Source organism: Giraffa tippelskirchi, chromosome 3 (assembly GCF_054371585.1).
Source record: "Giraffa tippelskirchi isolate mGirTip1 chromosome 3, T2T-mGirTip1v1.2.pri, whole genome shotgun sequence".
In the NCBI taxonomy this organism is placed as follows: domain Eukaryota; kingdom Metazoa; phylum Chordata; class Mammalia; order Artiodactyla; family Giraffidae; genus Giraffa; species Giraffa tippelskirchi.
In genome coordinates, this window is record NC_137277.1 from 146,770,616 (window position 1) to 146,791,161 (window position 20,546).

Genomic DNA, 20,546 nt, shown 5'->3' on the forward strand with positions numbered 1-20,546 from the left:
GTAAAACTGCCCTTGGTTAGGAACAGCGGGAGTAGACGGAATGATGCCTGGAGGTGGCAATTCTAGTCAAAGGCAGAGATTAGAACTCTGGTCTCTGTTTCATTCCAGTACTTTTCCTATTAAGACTTATGCCTGCTCAGATCCAAGTTCAATTCTTAGTCCTCTCCAAAATATTCTTAAAACCTGAGATCAATAACAGAGTTAACAGAAGTATAATCTATGGGATAAATTATTAAAAAGCAATATGAGGAGTAGAAGTATGCCTTTCTTATATCAATGGATCTGGTTTTGCTTTTTAAAAAAATAGTATATTATCTCTAGTGGATGTTATTAAATGGTACTTATTTGGCCTTGCCTAAAAATTGCTCCTAGAAGGCATATGGTTTTTAAAATTTTTCTAAATGCCGCTTCATAGCACCATCTTGTGGATTTTTAGAGGAATTCATTGATTTCAGTTTGAAATGTCTAGTTATAAATATTTCTCTAGATAAGGAGAAAAAGAGAATAGAGAAACTATTTTTAAAAATTTGGACATTCTTTGCTTATTGAAATGCTCTACTGAACTCTGAATTAGGGACTTAGTTGAAATTTGACTTTGACTTTTGATATTTGGCCAAAATTTCTATTTGGCTTCAATTACATCCTGCCCTTTGGCTTTTAGAAAGTCAAATAGCCATATACCTACGTCATCATCGTCATATCTGCATCTGTACAGTCAGCAAAGGAGCACTTAAGGCCAACAAGGAAGGACATTCTAACACACTGGTTAATATTTGAATATTCACTTTGAATGTACAGCTACAACTGGAATTAAAAGTTCCTTGTATGCTGGAAGTACTAGAAGAGCAAAGTGTTACAAAATTTGGGAAGATTGTGAAAGCAGATGATCTTATGTAAAAAAAAAAAAAAACTTTTAAGTTGTTAAATGGAGAAATGGGGAATAGATTGATGATAATATGAATATTTATTCCTATACCATGATATCAAATTTATAAAATTTTATTACTGAGATTTTTTTTTTTATTGTAAAAGGGTAATTGCAAGTACACTTCACATTTCTTCTTCTAGCCAATAAGTTTATTCTATGATGATATCCAGCTTCAGCCTCTGAAAATTGTTGATTTAATACTAAGTCATTGGGCATTTGACCTAAATATGTATTTATATGCCTCTATTCTAAATCTAAAGGAGAGTAAAATCGAAAGATGACACAATAGACTTAAAGTTTCTTCCTCTTTTTCAAACATGTGAATTTTTCTCCTCTGACTTGAAAAAATATTCAAGCACAAACTATGAGGAGCATCAAATGCTAAGGGCAGTACTGGGAACCTACATGGGATTATTGATGTAGAAAAAGCATTTCTACTAACAGATGTAATTAAAATCTAATTTTATTGACAAAATGTTTAATTGGCTATAATTCTTATTGGTTTTTCCCATCCCAATACACAATCTTCTTCTCTTCTCCATGAGACAAACTTAGCATAGCCATATGCTAAAAGATTCGGTTACTTGATCATCTCCTTTGTTCACCTCTTCAAATATAAGAATTGTCAGTGGGGTTCAGCCCAGGACAATTGGATACCCAAGCTCGTTTCTTCCTAAGAGAAGGTGTTATTACTTTGGGAAATGGGAGAAGGCAAGGCGTTAAAAAGGGAAGAAATTTTCCTGCAGGAAATTTCACATAATTGTTTTGATCCCAAAGTAATTATTTTATCATTCAGGACAGTGGACTGCTTTGCCTGTCTGTGTGGCTTAAAATAGAGCCCCAGCAGGTGGATCAGGAAGTGAAATCTAACAACCACAACGACAATAATTGCAGTGGCATTTAGCTCTCTTTAACCCACATTATCTCTGTAAGTGGGGAGCCAATGCTATGAATAACACGTTTTTGGCTTTGAGTAGATACAGAGATTAGTCAGTATTGCATAGTGGAACAAACTGCAGACCAGAGATCAAGTAGTCATAGTTTTATTCCCTCCTGTCACCAACAGTATGATATTAGACAAATGACTTAGATTTTCTGCACCTGGGTTTCCATATCTATAAGTTGAAAGAGCTGGATGAGGTGTTCTGTAAGGTCATTTCCAGCCTAACAGGTTAAGATTTTATGAATTATCCTGTTGGGTAGGAGCACAACCTCACCTCCATACTCTCTTTCTGGGAATGGTACTGAGGGATGATTTGAATAGTGTTGCCTGGCACCTTTTAGCGATCTAATAAGACCATCTCTAACTTCTCCTCCTAGTCACCAAAGGTAGAAGATGTCACATTTGAAAGCTTAATACTATTTATTTTCAATATATAACAAATCTCCATAGGAAGAATTCATTTTACTTGTAAATATTTTCTTCTTCAAATTTCATAGGATAGCACCTACTTCTAACTATTCAAAAGTATAGGTTTCAAATTTATGAACCTTTCTATAAATCATATATCTTTTAAACAGTCTTTTCCTGAAGGGGACCTACAGAATATATCTTCCTTGAGATGCTAAGTTTTCCACAAAGAAAATGAGTTTGGATCTCACCACATGGTATATCGTTTTCTGGAATATTCACCATGCCCATTATAATTTTAATGATTATGAAATCCACTTCTATCTTTATTTTCTGCTTGTTTTTATTTAGTTTATTTTGGTTTGGCTAGTCTGGCAGAACTTTTGGGGGTGTTGGGGAAAGCTATTGTTGAGGGAAATGGCTTTATCTTTCTAAACCTACTTCAGTCTGATCCAACACAGAAGCCATTCCTGGCAAGACATGATGCTTCTAGATAGGTTTTTCAGTTCTTTTGTTTTTTATTGTATTTAATTATTTCTTTCTAGAAACAAGAACTCCTGAACTTTCTCTTTAACACGAGGATGACCATTTGGTAGATATATGAACTACTTAAGTCCAATATTTAGGTACTATCAAAGATTCAGATATCTCCTGCTTACTGAAACTATCCCTGCAGGTAATTCAGAACTAAGGTAATACAAGTAACTAACAACATGCGTGTGCGTGTGTGTTCAGTCAGTAAATTGTGTTCAACTCTCTGCGACCCCATGGACTGTAGCCCACCAGGCTCCTCTGTCCATGGGATTTCTCAGGCAAGAATACTGGAGTGGGTTGCCATTTTCTCCTCCAGGGGATCTTCCTGACTCAGGGATCGAATCTGAGTCTCCTGCATTGGCAGGTGAATTCTTTACCACTGAGCCACTTGGGAAGCCCAAACTAAGAATATTTGAAACATATTTGGAGGGTTCCTTTGTGCTACCTTGTTCAAACATGGTTTTGGTAATGAAAATCCATGCCTGATATTCACTGGAATAAAAAGTATTTGGAGTGTGAGAATTTTTAAAGAATATACACACATACAGAAAAGTTTCATATTTACAAGAACTGAGATCAGTTAAGGACTTGGAACCTGCCACAATAAGAAGTAAGAAGGGATAACATTTCTATTTAATGCTACTTTCCTACGCTAAACCCTCACTTACTGAAATAATGTACTAACTCGGTGAAACCAGAATCCTGACCTGATTTATGTTGAACACTAGGCAACAGTTGTAGCAAAGGTGATGAGTGAGTCAGTTGATCTCAAAGTAAAACATGGTTTTAAACTTAACCTATAGACACATGATGAGCAGTGCTGGGGAAACTAACATTATTTATTGTCATTGTACATGATGTTATATTATCAAATATTTTGATTAAAATAACCAGTCAAAATATTTTTGGTAAATGAATTTCATACCATTTCTATATCTTAATTAATGCCATAATATGGTCCCACATATATTAGTATCTTATGACAATTGTCATTGTGCTTATCATTAGTATCATATCATTACTAATGATAATTTTGCTTCTATTTAATATTTCAAGAAGAGTTTTATAATATGTTTTTCTCTTAAAGTTATACACATTCATATTATTTTTACCTTATTTACAAATTAAGCACATTTAAATTACTAATCTACTTATAATTTTAAATGAGAAATGCTTTTTTAAAAAAGCAACAGAAATTAGAGTGCCCAAAATATTGAAAACATAATCCCTTTAAAAATATCCACCATCCCTCTCCTCTTTCTCTTTCTAATTCAAACTAGTTTCCTTTGAAGACGTCTTTTTGCCAACGTTTCTGCAAACTATTTTTGTTTGAAAATTTCAGGGTGGAATAGTTTTTAAGATGAAGGAAACTGTATTTGCAATTACAGCTTATAAAGAAAACCATAAACTCCTTTTGGCATCAATTTGACTCAAGGTCAAAATTAGATTTCCTCTTCCTATAATATTTGAATTATAAACCTCTCTTCTTGTAAGGAGATTTGAGGGATCAGCTGGAAACTGCAATATATTGTGTGAATACTAGAGTTAAGGTACCATTTAAAGGGAACAGCTCACTTAATTTTGACCTTGTTCTGTTACAGTAATGATTTTTCACTTTTAGTACAGATGCCATTGTGCGTGCGTGCCAAGTCACTTCAGTCATGTCTGATTCTTTGCGACCCTATGGACTTGTAGCCTACTCTGTCCATGGGATTCTCGGGGCAGGAATACTGGAGTGGATTGCTATTCCCTCCTCCAGGTGATCTTCCAAACCCAGAGACTGAACCCGCATCTCTTTAGTCTCCTGCATTGGCAGGCAAATTCTTTACCACTAGCGTCACCTGAGAAGCCCATGCCATTGTATATTTTCTTAATTCAATAATAAGACCGGTTTTTAAAATTTCAGATTAATACTATTAAAGATTGAAATCATTTCATGTCAGGCTATATGTTGATAATGTTGGTAATAACTGCAAAGAAAGGTGTTGGGATCTACCATTTAGCAGAATTATTTATTAGGTGCTGTGAGAAAATGAAAAAGGTACTTGTGGAGAGATAATTCCTGCCCCTAAGCATATGTAATATATAGCTGGGTTGTTTTTTCTCTTTTAACTTCTGTGCCAAACACTTCAAATCAATCCTAGCGAAAATGTCCTTTGAGTAGGAAAAAAAAATCACCTCATTTCCTCTCATCAACTCTTATTTGAATGCATCACCTCACTTGTGATGGTGCCAAAAGATAAACTGAAAATTCAAAGTCATTTTACCTTAATTACTTAATATCTATTAGGCTGTTTGTTTATGAAGTCATAAATCACTGAGGTGAATAGACATGAAAAAACCTTCTAAAGAGGAAGGAATATGCATGTGTCACTTGTTAAGGAGTTAGATTTTAAGAGAAATGGTAAATCACTGAAGGGTTTGCTGTGGTCTAAATATTTGTGTCTCCCCAAAATTCATATGTGGAAAACCTAGTGCCCAAGCTAATAGTATTAGGAGGTGGGGCCTTTCAGAGGTGATTAGGTCTTGAGGATGGAGGCCTCCTGAATAGGATTAGCGCTTTTATAGGAGAATACAGAGAGCAATCTGCAGTCTGCAGCCTGGAAGAGGACCTTTCCTAGACTCAAATACGCATGCGCTCTGATGACAGACTTCCAGCCTCCAGAACTGTGAGAAATAAATTTCTGTTCTGAATAAGCTACCCACTCTATGGTATTTTGTTGCAACAGCCTCAATGGCTTAAGACTAAGTCCAGCACCTGATTCTCGTAGGCCACACCTAAGTCTTTTCTGCAGATGGCCAACAGCAGATGGGTTATCAAGGTTACCCTTATTTAGTTACTTTTCCAATAACTAAAGTTATTGGACTTCCTCAGCCCTCATCCAAGTGAATGTGAAGATGCGCTGAGGATGACTTGAAATTTGTGTAAAATAAGCCTATGCATAGCGCTTTAACTTTCTCCCAAGATTATTAAAAATCTGATATTAGCAATATAGTAACAATTAGTGGGGCTTCCCTGGTGGCTCAGACGGTAAACAATCTGCCTGCAATGCAGGAGACATAGGTCCGATCCCTGGGTCAGGAGGATCCCCTGGAGAAGGGAATACCCACTCCAGTATTCTAGACTGGAGAATCCCATGGACAGAGGAGCCTGGCGGACTACAGTCCATCGAGTCACAAAGAGTCAGACACGACTAAGCCACTAACACACATATCTTTGCCTGTGCAGTGGAAGCATGGAATCCTCACACCTAGACAGCCAGAGAATTCCCTTACCTATAATTTTAAGAGGAGGTTTTGATGTCAGTAGATCACTGGTCTTTCCATGACTTATACCTGCTTTTCCCTCAAGAATCCCTGATCCCATTCATGGTTATGTTCTCCAAAATTTTCAGTGTGTGTACTTTCTATCCCACTCACTGATCAGTGGGATTACCTTCAATTTACCCATGACTATTAATGTTAATGTGGTAATTTGACTTAAAAGATGTCCAAAGGGCATCTTCTATTCATCCATTCATTTACTCATTTATTCATTCAACAAATATTTGTTGTTCCAAACACCAGAATGGAAATGGCTACCCACTCCAATATTCTTGCCTGGAGAATCCCATGGACAGAGGAGCCTGGTGGGCTACAGTCCATGGGGTTGCAAAAAGTCAGGCACAACTAAGCCATTTAGTGGAGTGGTACCGTACTGAGCAAATTAGACAAAGAACTGCTCTCTGAACTTATTTTCTAGAGTTTTGACAAAGAGGCAACCACTACTTGGAAGACTACCTCTGTGTATGGGCATTGGTGTTCCTGATTCTACTTTCTTTTCCCTCTGGGAAACTCTTTATACCCTCACAACAGGCCCATGCCTTTCACATACAGGTTAACAAGCTTTACATGTGTTTATTGCCACCCCACCCCCCAACTTCCACCGCTTGCCCTGCAGATTGCTCCAGGAAGCTCTGGAAAAAAATGTGAATGGTCACATTTTCATCTCAAAATAAAGTATTAATAGAAAAAAAAAATAACCTGTGTCCAAAACTCATGGTTTTGAGAATACGGTTTCTAAATAATTATATGACAGCATTGAAAAAAAAAGTATGTCTTTCTATAAAACTACTGTATAATTTAGTAACTATAATGTATTATTTTAAAATGAGTGATTATGCAAAATTAGTTCCCTTATATATCAATCTCTAATTTAAAACTTGTGTTTAAAGCTATAAAAGTTATCATAGCTTTTTGCAACACTGAATACTATCTAATTTGAATCCCTTTAGAAAGCCATCTGTAGTATTTTGAGTTTTGACTCTTTCAAAATGGACTTTCTTTCTTGACAGGTACTTGATAGAGAAAAACTCAATATTTAAGCACACAATTGATGTCTGTTGTGAAAAGAAGTAAAGTAATAAACTGTCACATAAAAGTTTTCTCCCTTTTTAAATTTAAATTAAACTGGCTTCAGCCATTTATTTTTATTTCTTCAATCAAAAAAATTAAATTGTAATATGTTATAGTATAAGGTACTTTCTGTTTTTGCTTCTTTGGAGAATGAGAATAGAAATGATTTTTAATTTTAAAGATTCAAAAGATTTAATAACTGGATGAATTATATTTTTAAATCCCCATTAATTTATTTTCAGATGAGGAAAACCTATAACTTTGAGAAACTGATTATTATGGGGAAAAAACCTTGATTTGCAATTGTACCCAAATATGAAAGCCTACATTTTGTAAGCATAAAGATTACATTCTCTTCAAAAGATTTGCCGTTCTCATAGGCCCATAACTTAGAGAATGAGAGGATTGTAATTTGAAAAATTACAGATTTCATTGTTTTTTTGATGTGTGAAACCTATAAACAAATATCAAGAGATTGTATTGCAAGACTGAAAATCCCTTGTTTAGTTTTATAAGGGACAGTGCCCTGTGTGGCTTATAACCCTGACTTAAAAGAAAAATGCAGAGTAATGCAAAAGACACTCTAATCATTGCATCTAATTACAAAGAAGAATAACTCTGTAAAAAATGTAAGTATTCTTGGGCAGGCATGTGGTCTGGTGGTCAGAGCATGGGATTTCAAGTCAGTAGTCTAAATTTCTATTTTAAACACCAGTTCTAAATTTCTCCATGACTTTGGGAATGACATTAACTTTATTTTTAAATACAAATTTGAGATTTGTGCTTGATAATTACAAAGTAGCTTTTAATCCTCTATTAGAGGTATAAGTCTAATCCTATAGAAAAATTGACAGGTGTTTTCTTGACTTCTTGGTGGTAAAAACTTACTTGACAAAAAGAAAGGTCAGGTAAATATAAACGAATTCAGAATTTTTTTCTTAACCGTTTGCCAGTAGCATTGCTATACCCAGTGCTATTTCAAAGTTAGCTCAGGTCATTATTTAACAATCAACCTACTGATAATGGGGATATTGTGTATAGATTTCCTCCAAATTGCTCCTTTGTTTTTGAGGAAATGGTAGTCCTCAGTGGAGCCAACACTGCTCTTTTTATACTAATTGTTATTGTCACTCTAAGGAATTTGTACTCCACAGTGAGGAGTCTGCTTTGTATTTTTGTTTATGTGTAGTGTTTTTTAAGTGTTCCACCAAGTGTAATAAGTACAGATAAATTACCATGTAAGTTTTATTTAAATTACTGATAGATTTCTAGGGATAAATGTAGGTAAGTGATTCAAATTCTAACACACCTCTATAAATCAATTACCACAGTAATTTTCACTGGGAATAATTAACATATGAATTCAAGGAATGTGACCTGACTTATAGGGTTGTTCTATTTCTTTCTGTTTTAAAAACAGAGTTTGAGTACTCTGTGGATATTTTTGAGTATGATAATGTTCTTCTATGCTTTTTAGTCCTTAGTTTAGCTAAAGATTATGCTTAATTGTTTGGAGACTCCACCCAGTCTAATTTGCTAATAGTCAATGTACAAATTAGAAACAAAGAACCAAATCAGATATATGGTGGAGTATTGCTACAGCAGGCAGGGAGGTTGTAAAATATTTGGCCAAAATCTCAACCCCAACAAGAACCTTCAGTGCCTGATCTAGTGCACACTTTCCAGGCAAAGAGTGGTCTTTAAAAACAGCAATTTATCAAGATAATGCCTCATGAAAGGAAATGGAAACCATTATAAGGCAAAGTAAAACAGCTTAAGGACAGATCTTGTTTTATGTTTCTCTGATTAGAAATGCAGTGTAAGAATGCCTTGCTAAAGTACTTAAAGCACTATTAAATGATCCAAATCTCAGGTAAGAAATCACGGAGTCAAAGGATCAAATCCCAACAGGGTCAGTTTGGTCTCCTGGTATTACACAGGAGGAAAATTAGAATTGAGCTTTCCTTAAATTTGTCCTCTAGGGAAGATCTCAGAATGGAATCCTTGTGTGGTGATTTGCAGTAGCTCTAATAGCTTCATGGAGTGCCTGTAGGTTCCAGTTGAAGTTATGTTAAATAAAAAAGGGAGAGATCTAACCTCTTAAGTTCATAAAATTAAAGTTATACCTATTAAAAAAAAAAAACGAACATGTAGGGAAATAATAATATCTACACAAAATACCAAAATTTAGTCCTGTATTAAGTCCACTAAAGTCCACTTCTCAATTCCCTACTTGGGTTGTTCAATGCATCTCACATTCAAAAATAATAGTGAGAAAGGGAAGATTCTTTGAAATTTGTTACTTTAGTTATAAAATACTAAATTTCCCCTTTTTAAATCAAACTCTGAGTCTTTATGTTCTCTATGGGTTCCCAAATCAACCCCACTTTACCTCCCCATCGCCTAAAGATACAGTGGAAATAAGTTGAAAACAACAACATTTCCTATACATGTGATGCTGCACCTCTGAAAAGGGAAAAAAGAAAAAATAAAACAAAACAATATTTAAACCATTGGATAAAAGTCTACCATAACAGAGTTAGATACAATAGGTCAATTTCTAGTATTGAAAATACAGGACTTTGACCGTCATTCCTCAAATATCCTTCATATCCAACAGATAATGTTGGGAAGACATTTTTCTAAGTACCAATTATAATGATAAACTGTAATTCTTGACTAGTTTAGCTGATACTTGAACTTTCTCTAGGAGTTCAGATTTCCTCTCATTAGCACATTTTACCCAGTGTTACAATGTAATTTTTGCATTCCAATCCTAAATCTGCTAGAGTACTTTATATGGATATGGGACATTTGGCTTGGTGTAACAGAGCCAGAAACCTGGTTGGAAACTTTGGAAAAAGAGAGAGTCCCTCTGTTGTCCCAATGTATAACTCATCCTATAAAACTCAAGTTATGTTTTTGACATAGCAAAGCTGTCTCTAAAAGGTTACCATGGAATCAGAAATAATCGTTTAACAATAGATTTATATCACTTTCATCTTGAGTTTATTTTAAACTGAAGTGTGCTATGAACAATTCTTATATTGGATTGCTAATTACAAAACAGACTTTTAATAACTGTAACTGAGAACCTATAAAAATGGCAACGTGTATCAATCGCCATTAAAATACCACATTTTTATTGTTGGGTTAGACTTTTGAAATGGTATCAAATACAGCTTTACTAACTTTTACAATCATTATTTATCATGATAAAATAACTAACAGTTTTTCATGATAGAATTTTATAACAGAAGTAATTACTGTTTACAATTAGGTTCAACTATGAGAGACAGAAACCCCAAATTACCAGGTATAAATTAGAGAAAAGTTTCTATCTCTTATAAAATCCAGAAAGCAGTTCAGGGCTGGTATTATGGATGCACATTCAGACTCAGGCTCTTCATACTATCCTCAATATTCACTTTCCAAGTGATTCAAGGTGATTGCTCTACCTCATTATTACATTCATGGTCCAGGTAGCAGGAGACAAAAAAGGGAGCATGTTCCACCCAGAACACTGCATTGTAATTTTTATGACTAGTTCATGATTCTATAGTGTATCAAATATGACTAACACAGATTCTATAGTGTAATTAGCAACTTCATAATTTTCAATTCTTTCATCATTATGTTTAGTTATACATTTCTTAAGTTAGATGATAATTTTTAGGAAAAGCTAAAATAATGACTCACAGCAAAGCAATGTTGGGAAGGAAGAACAAAGTTGGAGGTATCATGTGTCCTTATGTGTCCTTATGACTAGTTCATGATTCTATAGTGTATCAAATATGACTAACACAGATTCTATAGTGTAATTAGCAACTTCATAATTTTCAATTCTTTCATCATTATGTTTAGTTATACATTTCTTAAGTTAGATGATAATTTTTAGGAAAAGCTAAAATAATGACTCACGGCAAAGCAATGTTGGGAAGGAAGAACAAAGTTGGAGGTATCATGTGTCCTTATTTCAAACTATATTACAAAACTATAGTAATAAAAACAATATGATATTGGCATAAAAACAGACACATAGATCAATGGAACAGAACAACAAGCTCAGAAATAAACCCATGCATCAGTTAATTAATGATGAAGAAGCCAAGAATATACAATGGGGAAATAATGGTCTTTTCAACAAATGATGTTGGGAAAACTGAATAGTCACATGCAAAAGAGTGAAAGTGGACCACTATCTTATACCATACACCAAAACCAACTCAGAATGTATTAAAGACTTGAACACAAGACCTGAACCCTTAAAGCTCCTAAAGAAAACACAGGCAGTAAGTTCCTTAACATCAGTCTTTATGATATTTTGTTTGGATTTGACAGTAAAAGCAAACGCAACAAAAGCAAATACAAATAAGTGGGACTATATCAAACTAAAAAGCTTCTGCTAAGCAAAGGACACCATCAACAAAATCAAAAGGCAACCTACTGTGTGGGAGAAAATATTTGCAAAACATTTTTCTGACAAGGCCTAAAAGACAAAATATATAAAGAACTCACACAACTCAATAGCAAATAAATTCATTTGAAAAGTGGATGTGAATAGACATTTTTCCAAAGAAGACAAACAGATGGCCAACCGGAACATAAAAACATGCTTAACACGACTAATGATCAGGGAAATGGAAACGAAAACCACAATGAGATATCACACTTGTTAGAATGACTATTATCAAAAAGATAAGAAATAATAAGTGTTGGGGAGGATATGGAGAAAAGGGAACCCTTGTGTACTGCTGGTAGGAATGTAAATTAGTGCAGCCATTATGGAAAGCAGTATAGCGGTGCCTCAAAAAACTAAAAACAGAACTACCATATGACCTAGCAACTCCACTTCTGTGTATTTATCTGAAGGAATTGAAAGCACTAACTCAAGAAAGATATACACACCTCCATATTCCTTGCAGCATTATTTACAAGAGCCAAGATATATGGAAGCAACCTAAATATTCATCGATTAGATGAATGTATAAAAAATGTGATATATGTAATATTCTATTATGCAAATATATATGTATGAATATTATTCAACCATAAAAAAGAGTCTGCCATTTATAGCAACATGAATGAATCTTGAGGTCATTACACTAAGTGAAGTAAGTCAGACAGAGAAAAACTATATCTCACTTGGATGTAGAATCTGAAAAAAAGGTCAAACTCGTAGATACAGGGAATAGTTTGGTAGTTGCCAGAGGTTGGGGGGGATGTGGATGGGTGAAATGGGTGAAAGTGGTCAAGAGGTACAAAATTCTCATTATAAAGTAAATAAGTCCTGGGAATGTAATATATAGCATGGTGACTATAGTTAAGAATATGGTAATGTATATCTGAAAGCTGCTAAGAGAGTAGATCTTAAAAGTTTCCATTACGAGAAAAAAAAATTTTAACTAAGTGGTGATAGATGTTAACTAAACTTATTGCGGTGGTCATTTTATAATATATACAAATTGCTTTCCTGGTGGCTCAGACAGTTAACAATCTGCCTGCAACGCGGGAGACCTGGGTTTGATCACTGGGTTGGGAAGGTATGGCCTTCTCCTGGAGGAGGGCATGGCAACCCACTCCAGCGTTCTTGCCTGGAGAATCCCCACGGACAGGGGAGCCTGGCGGGTTACAGTCCATGGGGTCGCCAAGAGTCAGACATGACTGAGCGACCAAGCACACACAAATATTGAATCATTACGCTGTATACTTGAAACTAATAAAGTTATATATCAGTTATGTCTTAATGAAAAAACAAATTCGAATGTGCTTAATCAATTTGTCTGTTTTATTGTTTGCTGCATACTATGAGATTAATATAATCCTATATACATATGGTAACATTTATTATATCTAATAGCTATTTATGCTAAATTTAAAACATGTGTCATGTCATAGTTCCTAAAATTCAGGGTAATGAAGTCAGATGTGGACTCTTCTAGACGGCCTCTTCTAGTTACCAGCTAAGTAGCCTTGGGCAGTTTTCTAATTCATATCTCAGTTTCTCTCCTATAAAGTAGGTAGTAGAAAACCTACCTCAAAGGGTTTTTTATAGGATTAAATCAACTAATGGCATGTGTATGTAAAATTAGAGCATAGCATCAGACACATAGTATGTGCACAAAAATGATTAATTCCCTCACTATTTTTAGGAAGCAGAGCCAGAGTTGTGGCTTTTTTTAACTTTACCTTGCCTAAGAAGGACCTTGGGAGTTGTTAAAATGGAGATTCCTGGGCCATGTCTCCTCAATCTGTGAACCCTCAGTTTAGAGAAGAAAAGCAACAAGAGTGCAGATGGTTCTTAGGTCCTCTCTTGAAAAAAATATAAAGGTTCAGGTGATAAGGGCACCAGGTGGTAGCAGATGTGGGGACAACTGGTCTCTAATGTAGTTTGGCTTTCTAACAGACTTAACACATGGTTTAAGGCAAGATATTTTCCTTGCTCTCCTTCTTTTAGCCATTTGTCAAATGTGGGTAATAACTACTTCTTCATGACAAAATACTAAATGAGAATTTAGAGATCAAACCTATTGCTTTTATCCCAGGTGAAGCCTCTGTAAGTAGTGACTAAGAAAAGGAGAATTAAAGTTTAAAAAGGAATAAAACCAGAAGAAAATGTGTTTGGTAAAGGGCATAAAATTATGTTTGGAATGAGGCGGGAGATGAAGAAACAAACTGAAAAGGGACTGGAGACAAGCATCAGAAACATGGGGCAAATCAGCAACAAACACTAAGTCTTGTATGTTTCTTTTGGGAATTGGGAAATGAATAGGTACACTCTCAGAAAGGGAAGGCGTTAAGAGGAGAAGTGACGTAAGGTACAGAGAGAAAAGGAATGAATACACAGGGGAGGAAAACTGAAGGTCCAACGCAAGAAAAGGAAGGCACAGTGGTTCTGGAATTTATATCTTGCCTAATTGTTCCCTTAAGATCCATGAGAAAAGAGCATTCTGCTGAAGGGAAAGAACTAAGCAGAATTTCTGAAGGGAAGAGCACAGAACCCATAACGTAAAGGCCAATTTGTAGTTGGGAGATTTTTCTTTTAAGCCAGCAAATACCCACACAAGGATTTCATCGAAGGAAATTTGATTACAAAGTCACTAGGGATGATTTAAGGCTTTTTCATTGACTCAGATGCCAGGATGGAAGACTGAATTTCAGGAATAGACCAATTTGAAACAAACTTTAAAAAGTATTTGGGAGGGGAAAAAAAACTTCTGGCTATTAATGCTGTTTAAATAGGATATAGAGTTTTTAAATGAACATTATTTATAATAAACTGATGGGAAGGAATCAGTTTGGTTAAAAATTCTGAAAAACATTGAATATGGAAAGACAAATTATATAAAAGTGTAATAGAACATCTATAACAAGGTAATTTGAGTTGTTAGTTTGTGTTTGTCCTCTTCATATTTCCCCATATTATTTTCTCCCTCCATTTCAAGCAGACAGCTATGCTTTAGATTCCCTTTGTCAGGGGAGTTTTATAGCTGGTTTAGTTTAAAACCAAAGTTGCTCTTTCCATCTTTGGTAAAAGCCAAGATTCATCAAGATATTACATTAGGAATGCTATTGGAGAGGGGCGAAAGGGCAGCCAGAAAGAGAGGTTATCAACTGTACCAGCTGAGTTTTGAAATGTTATAAAGGACTTTGATGGTTGAAAAGGAATGCAGTACTTAACAACTGTTGTACTTTTGATAGCATCCAATGTATTCAAGTCATAAGTATAAAACTAGCTTTTCTTAAGACTTGAAACACAACTTAGAAATCTAATAAATTCACTTTATTTTAATCTGTGGATTTTTTTAAATTATAAATTATCTCATACTTATAAGGAGAAGGAAATGGCAACCCACTCCAGTACTCTGGCCTGAAAAATCCCATGGATGGAAGAGCTTGGTAGGCTCCAGTCCATGGGGTCATGAAGAGTCGGACACAACTGTCAGACACGACTGAGCGACTTCACTTTCACTTTTCACGCATTGGAGAAGGAAATGGCAACCCACTACAGTGTTCTTGCCTGGAGAATCTCAGGGACGGGGGAGCCTGGTGGGCTGCCATCTATGGGGTTGCACAGAGTCGGACACGACTGAAGCGACTTAGCAGCAGCAGCAGCATATTTATAAAAGAATGTGTGCATATATGTGTGTGTATACACACATAAAATGAGACATAAAATAATACACATGGCTCAAAGAATAATAAAATACATATCCATGGAGTCACAACCCAGCTCAAGGAAAAGATTATCACCCTTGAAGCTTTTTGAACCTCTCCCTGATCAAATCCTCTTCCCCTACCATCTCTTCCAGAAACAAATACATATTTTATGTTTATAATCCCCTCACTTTCCATAACAGTTTTATCTACAAATGAGTGTGTATATGCTGAAATAATATTGTTTAGTTTTATATGTTTTTGAACATAGATGACAGCATGCTTTGTCTGTGATTTGCTTTTTTTCTTTTTTTTTCCAATTAATTTATTTTTTAATTGAAAAATAATTGCTTTAGAGAATTGTGTTGTTATGATTTGCTTTTTTACTCAACACTATATTTCTGAGATTTATTTTAGTTATTCCCACTCATTTTCACTGCTGTATAATATTCCATAATTTGAAAAACCGATAATGTACATATCCATTTGCTGTCAATGGACATTGGGTTGTTTTCAGTTTTTTTTCTGTTTTATTTTGCTATTATGATCAAGGCTGCTATGAACATTCTTGAAACATATCTCTTAGTGTATACATGTAAGAACCTTTCTAGGATAAATACCTAGGAATAGAATCATTGAGTTGTGAGGTCTGTCAAATTGTGTCTCAAAGGATTCCATCACTTTGCATTCCCTCAAGCAAAGAGATCTTCATCTTTCCAATACTTGATATGGTCAGACTTTTTCATCATTACCAATACTGTGGGACATAAAAATACATTATAAATCACTTTTATTCATTCTTTGCTGAATGTTCAATTAATTCATAAGTTCAACAGATTAAGATTCCTTAAAAAGATAACTCCCCATTTACAAAAAAATTAAGTCTTTTAAACCATATTGACACACTTAAGATATCTGATTATCTGAGTTACTTTACCCAACTGACAATGCACACAACAATTCAACAGGCAAAACCCAACATTTATAACTATTAAAAATCTAATGAGTTAATAACAAGACAGACTCTAGAGCCCAGGGAACTATACTCAATATTTTGTGATAACCTATATGGGAAAAGAATCTAAAAAAAAAAATATATGTGTATATACATATATATACATATATATATATATGAATCACTTTGCTGTACACCTGAAACTAACACAAGATTGTAAATCAACTATACGTCAATAAAAATAAATAAATCACTATCAAAAATTCTAATGAATTAAACTCATACATGTGTTAAATTAGGGCTCTCAAACATTCAAGCACAATTCTTATTCTTTTTACAGTTCAAATTAACACCTTAGGTCTAACATTAAACTTTCTTAACTTTTCTGATTTAAATTACAAGCTAATATATTAAATTATCTTTACTTTTTCAAATACTTAAAGTAATACAACAGTAATAACTACAAAATTGATTCCTAACTTATTATTACTGTGAGTTTGATTTACTCTATCATTACAATTGACTTATCTAACTATATAGTATATATTTACACTCACAGGCAGACCAGATAAGAGATTCCAAACTGCTATATGGATCAGTGCATTGGGATACTCCAATGTTCCAATGTTCACTCCAATGTTCACTGCAGCACTATTTACAATAGCCAAGACAAAAGCAATCTAAATGTCCATCAACAAATGAATGGATAAAGATGTGATATATATAGTTGAATATTATTCAGCCATAAAAAGACTGAAATAATGCCATTTGCAACAACATGGATGGACCTAGAAATGACCATACTAAGTGAAGTAAGTCCAACAGAGAAAGATAAATATCATAAGATGTCAATCATATGTGTAATCTAAAACAATGATACAAATGAATTTACTTACAAAACAGAAACAGAATCACAGACATAGAAAACAAACTCATTTTTACCAAAGGAGATGGGGAGGGGGAGATAAACTAGGAGTTTGGGATTAACATATACACACTACTATATATAAAATATGTAAGCAACAAGGACCTGCTGTATAGCACATGGAACTATATTCAAAACCTTTGAATAAACTATAATGGAAAAGAATATGAAAAAGAGTATATATATTTATATATACATGCTGCTAAGTCACTTCAGTCGTGTCCAACTCTGTGCGACCCCATAGACAGCAGCCCACCAGGCTCCGCCGTCCCTGGGATTTCCAGGCAAGAACACTGGAGTGGGCTGCCATTTCCTTCTCCAGTGCATGAAAGGGAAAAGTGAAAGTGAAGTCGCTCAATCGTGTTCAACTCTTAGCGACCCCATGGACTGCAGCCCACCAGGCTCCTCTGTCCATGGGATTTTCCAGGTAAGAGTACTGGAGTGGGGTGCCATTGCCTTCCCCATTATATATATATATACACATATCTCTGAATCACTTTTCTGTAAGCCAGAAACTAATACAACATTGTAAATCAACTTATAAGTCAATAAATAAATAAATAAAACCCTTAAGGAGAAAAGGAAATATTCCTAACTTTCCACAATTTACTGCACAAAAGCCAAGTCAAATTTTAGAAATTACTACTTGTTTTGGCCAACATAAAATTTTAGATAAAGTCCACCTTCCTTCTCAGGCTGTGACTTGTAGACAGCATCTTTGTTCCTCCAGTCATATACATAAAGTCCAGAAGGATGGAGGTAGTTCATAATTTTTGAATGACAGTTTGAAAAACTGATGAAGGTATATATACCCTCACCTCAGAAAAATGCACATGGTCTTTTTTTTTTTTTTTTGCTTAGTTTCAGAGGTTCTCATATCCTCTGAAGTCCAACCATGGGCCCAGCTTTAAAATCCCAGTTTGAAATAGCAGTTATTAGAGATGGCTTAAAAGTTTCCTTTTTGTTCACCTTTATTTTATATTTTCCAAAATGAAAATGGATTATTTGTGCAAAACACACAAATGTTTTCTAGAAAATCACTGCATGTCATATGACAGTTAAAAGATCTTGCAAAATCAATTCATTTTGTGGTAAACTTGTCGAAGACTAACAGACTTTGAATTAGAAATGTTTGTCATATAAGGTACTCAGTTTTCTCATCTGGAAAATGGAGTAATTAATATTAATTAGTCATCATGTTATATACGTTAATACTTGCAAAATTCTGACAATTGTGATTTATCTCTGCTCCACCGGAGAAATCTCTGTTATTTAGGTTGTAGTTCTCTTTCCTCTTGAAGCAGATAGAATGCCACAGCTGTTTCTTCAGCTATTCTGTTTTCTGTGAAGGAACACCTGCTTAGAATGTACCTAAGGAGTTATTTCTTTGTTTTCTGATAATTAAAGCACTGCTGTGGTGATGACTGACATCTGGATTCGCTTTTAAAGACTTCACTGTGTTTTTCTGGCTCCTGGGAGATTCATGAACCATAATGCATTAGATGGAAATGCATTGATGTGCTTCATTTTGCAACAGCAATTTTACTCTTGCTTTGTTACTTCCCCACTGCAATAAGTGAGAGCTGCCACTCTGTTACTGCTGCTAAGAGATTAAGGGAAATAAGCTGAGCTCCAGAAATTTAATATGCCATATAATGCCTGATTTATTTTGATTCTGGCTTTGACATGAATTGATGAACTCACCTGAGACTGCTTTGCAGAATCAATATCCAGGGATATTTTCTTTATAATTTTCTTCATAAACTGGTTCTGAAAGAATTTCTTTGGGGGGACATGAAAGCCTAAGTTTTCTTAACTATTTCCAAGAGGCTACAGAGAAAAACATTTGACAAAAGTATTCTAATATTATATATAATTTCCTCAAAACTATATTCCTCAATCTCCAATTATAGCTCATCAAACTTTTCTGGGATTTACTTTCTAGAATTAGGTACTTTTATTTAAGGTGATTATAAATTACACTACTGCCTCTCCCTTGACATTCTGCTTAGCCTGCTACTTAAAGGAAGCAGTACTAATGATGAAATATATATCAGTTAAGGCTCACTGTGGCAAGTAACATATGCTAATTCTTACTGAATGAGCAGAAAGGAAGTTTAACTGGCCCAGTGAGGAAGTCAGAGTACTACATACTTCTGCCGCAACAAACACTAAAAGCAACTGCTGCCACTCCCACTCCCACCAAAGTGACTTCTGCCCTAGGAGTTTAACCTAACAAGCACTGCCACCCCCAAATGTCAGATGCCTTTATCAGCAAATTGATTTCCAAGTAGAATTTTGGCTTCCTCAAAGCTACTAACTTCCAAATCAAAGTCTATGTAGGTGTGCTGAATGTGGAAGCCTAGGTCATATGTCTGTCCCTTTACTATGAGAGTCTGGAAATTTCGTTTTCAGAGCTTACCTTGGGGAAACAGCACTTTAAGATTGGAAATTCCTTAAACATAAAAAATATATTCAAAATATCTTGGGAAGCTATATCTTGGAGGGAATTAATATTTGTAGAAAATATTTGCTAAGTGTCAGATACTTTAAATACATTATTCCCCTGGTGGCTCAGCTATAAAGAATCTGCCTGCGATACAGGAGACCCAGGTTTGATCCCTGGGTTGGGAAGATTCCGAGGAGGAGGAAATGGCAATCTACTCCAGTATTCTTGCTGGGAAAATCCCATGGAAAGAGGAGCCTGGTGGAGTACAGTCCATAGGTTGCAAAAAGTCAGACACAACTGAGCACAGAAAGTTTACATTATTTAATACACAACAAAATAGGTATTTTAACCCTGTTTTAATAATGGGAAAACTGAAGCTCAGAGAAGTTGTTATCAGCCCAGATCATTTTGTTGGTGAAATGGAGAACATAAATTTATGTCCAAGTTTCTTTCCTTCAGAAATTTTCCCTGTCTCACAATGTATCTCTGATTTCCATTTCACAACTTCTAACTCAGATGTAGGCAGTGGTGTACTAACTGGGGCGGAGGGGAGAGAGGAAACTATCAGCTCTGGGAACGTGCAATATTGGATGCATTAGCTGCAAGAAAAATTTAAAGACAATAATAAAACCAACTAAAAATAGGTCTACTTTTTTATTACCATTGTCATTATGTGACAGCAATTCTAAAGAATGTCAGCAATAAAATATCACTTCTTGCTGAGGTGAACCGTTCCCTACTCCGTTATTCATCAGTATATATAAGAAGACTTCAAATGAATTTGAAGATTTTTTTTAAAAAGAAGGATATTTAGAACTTGTCACTGAAGTGGCATAAACAGTTTTCTGTTCC

General features: G+C 34.9%; 1 protein-coding gene across 1 annotated transcript in view; it reads right to left on the bottom strand.

Moving 5' to 3' along the window:
* Nucleotides 1-20,546, bottom strand: part of FTCDNL1 (formiminotransferase cyclodeaminase N-terminal like) — an 85,508-nt gene that overhangs the window by 49,672 nt on the left and 15,290 nt on the right. The window contains exon 4 of the transcript XR_014078682.1: nucleotides 15,986-16,122. The gene's annotated coding sequence lies outside the window, so the exon portion shown is untranslated. The remainder of the gene's footprint in view (nucleotides 1-15,985; nucleotides 16,123-20,546) is intronic.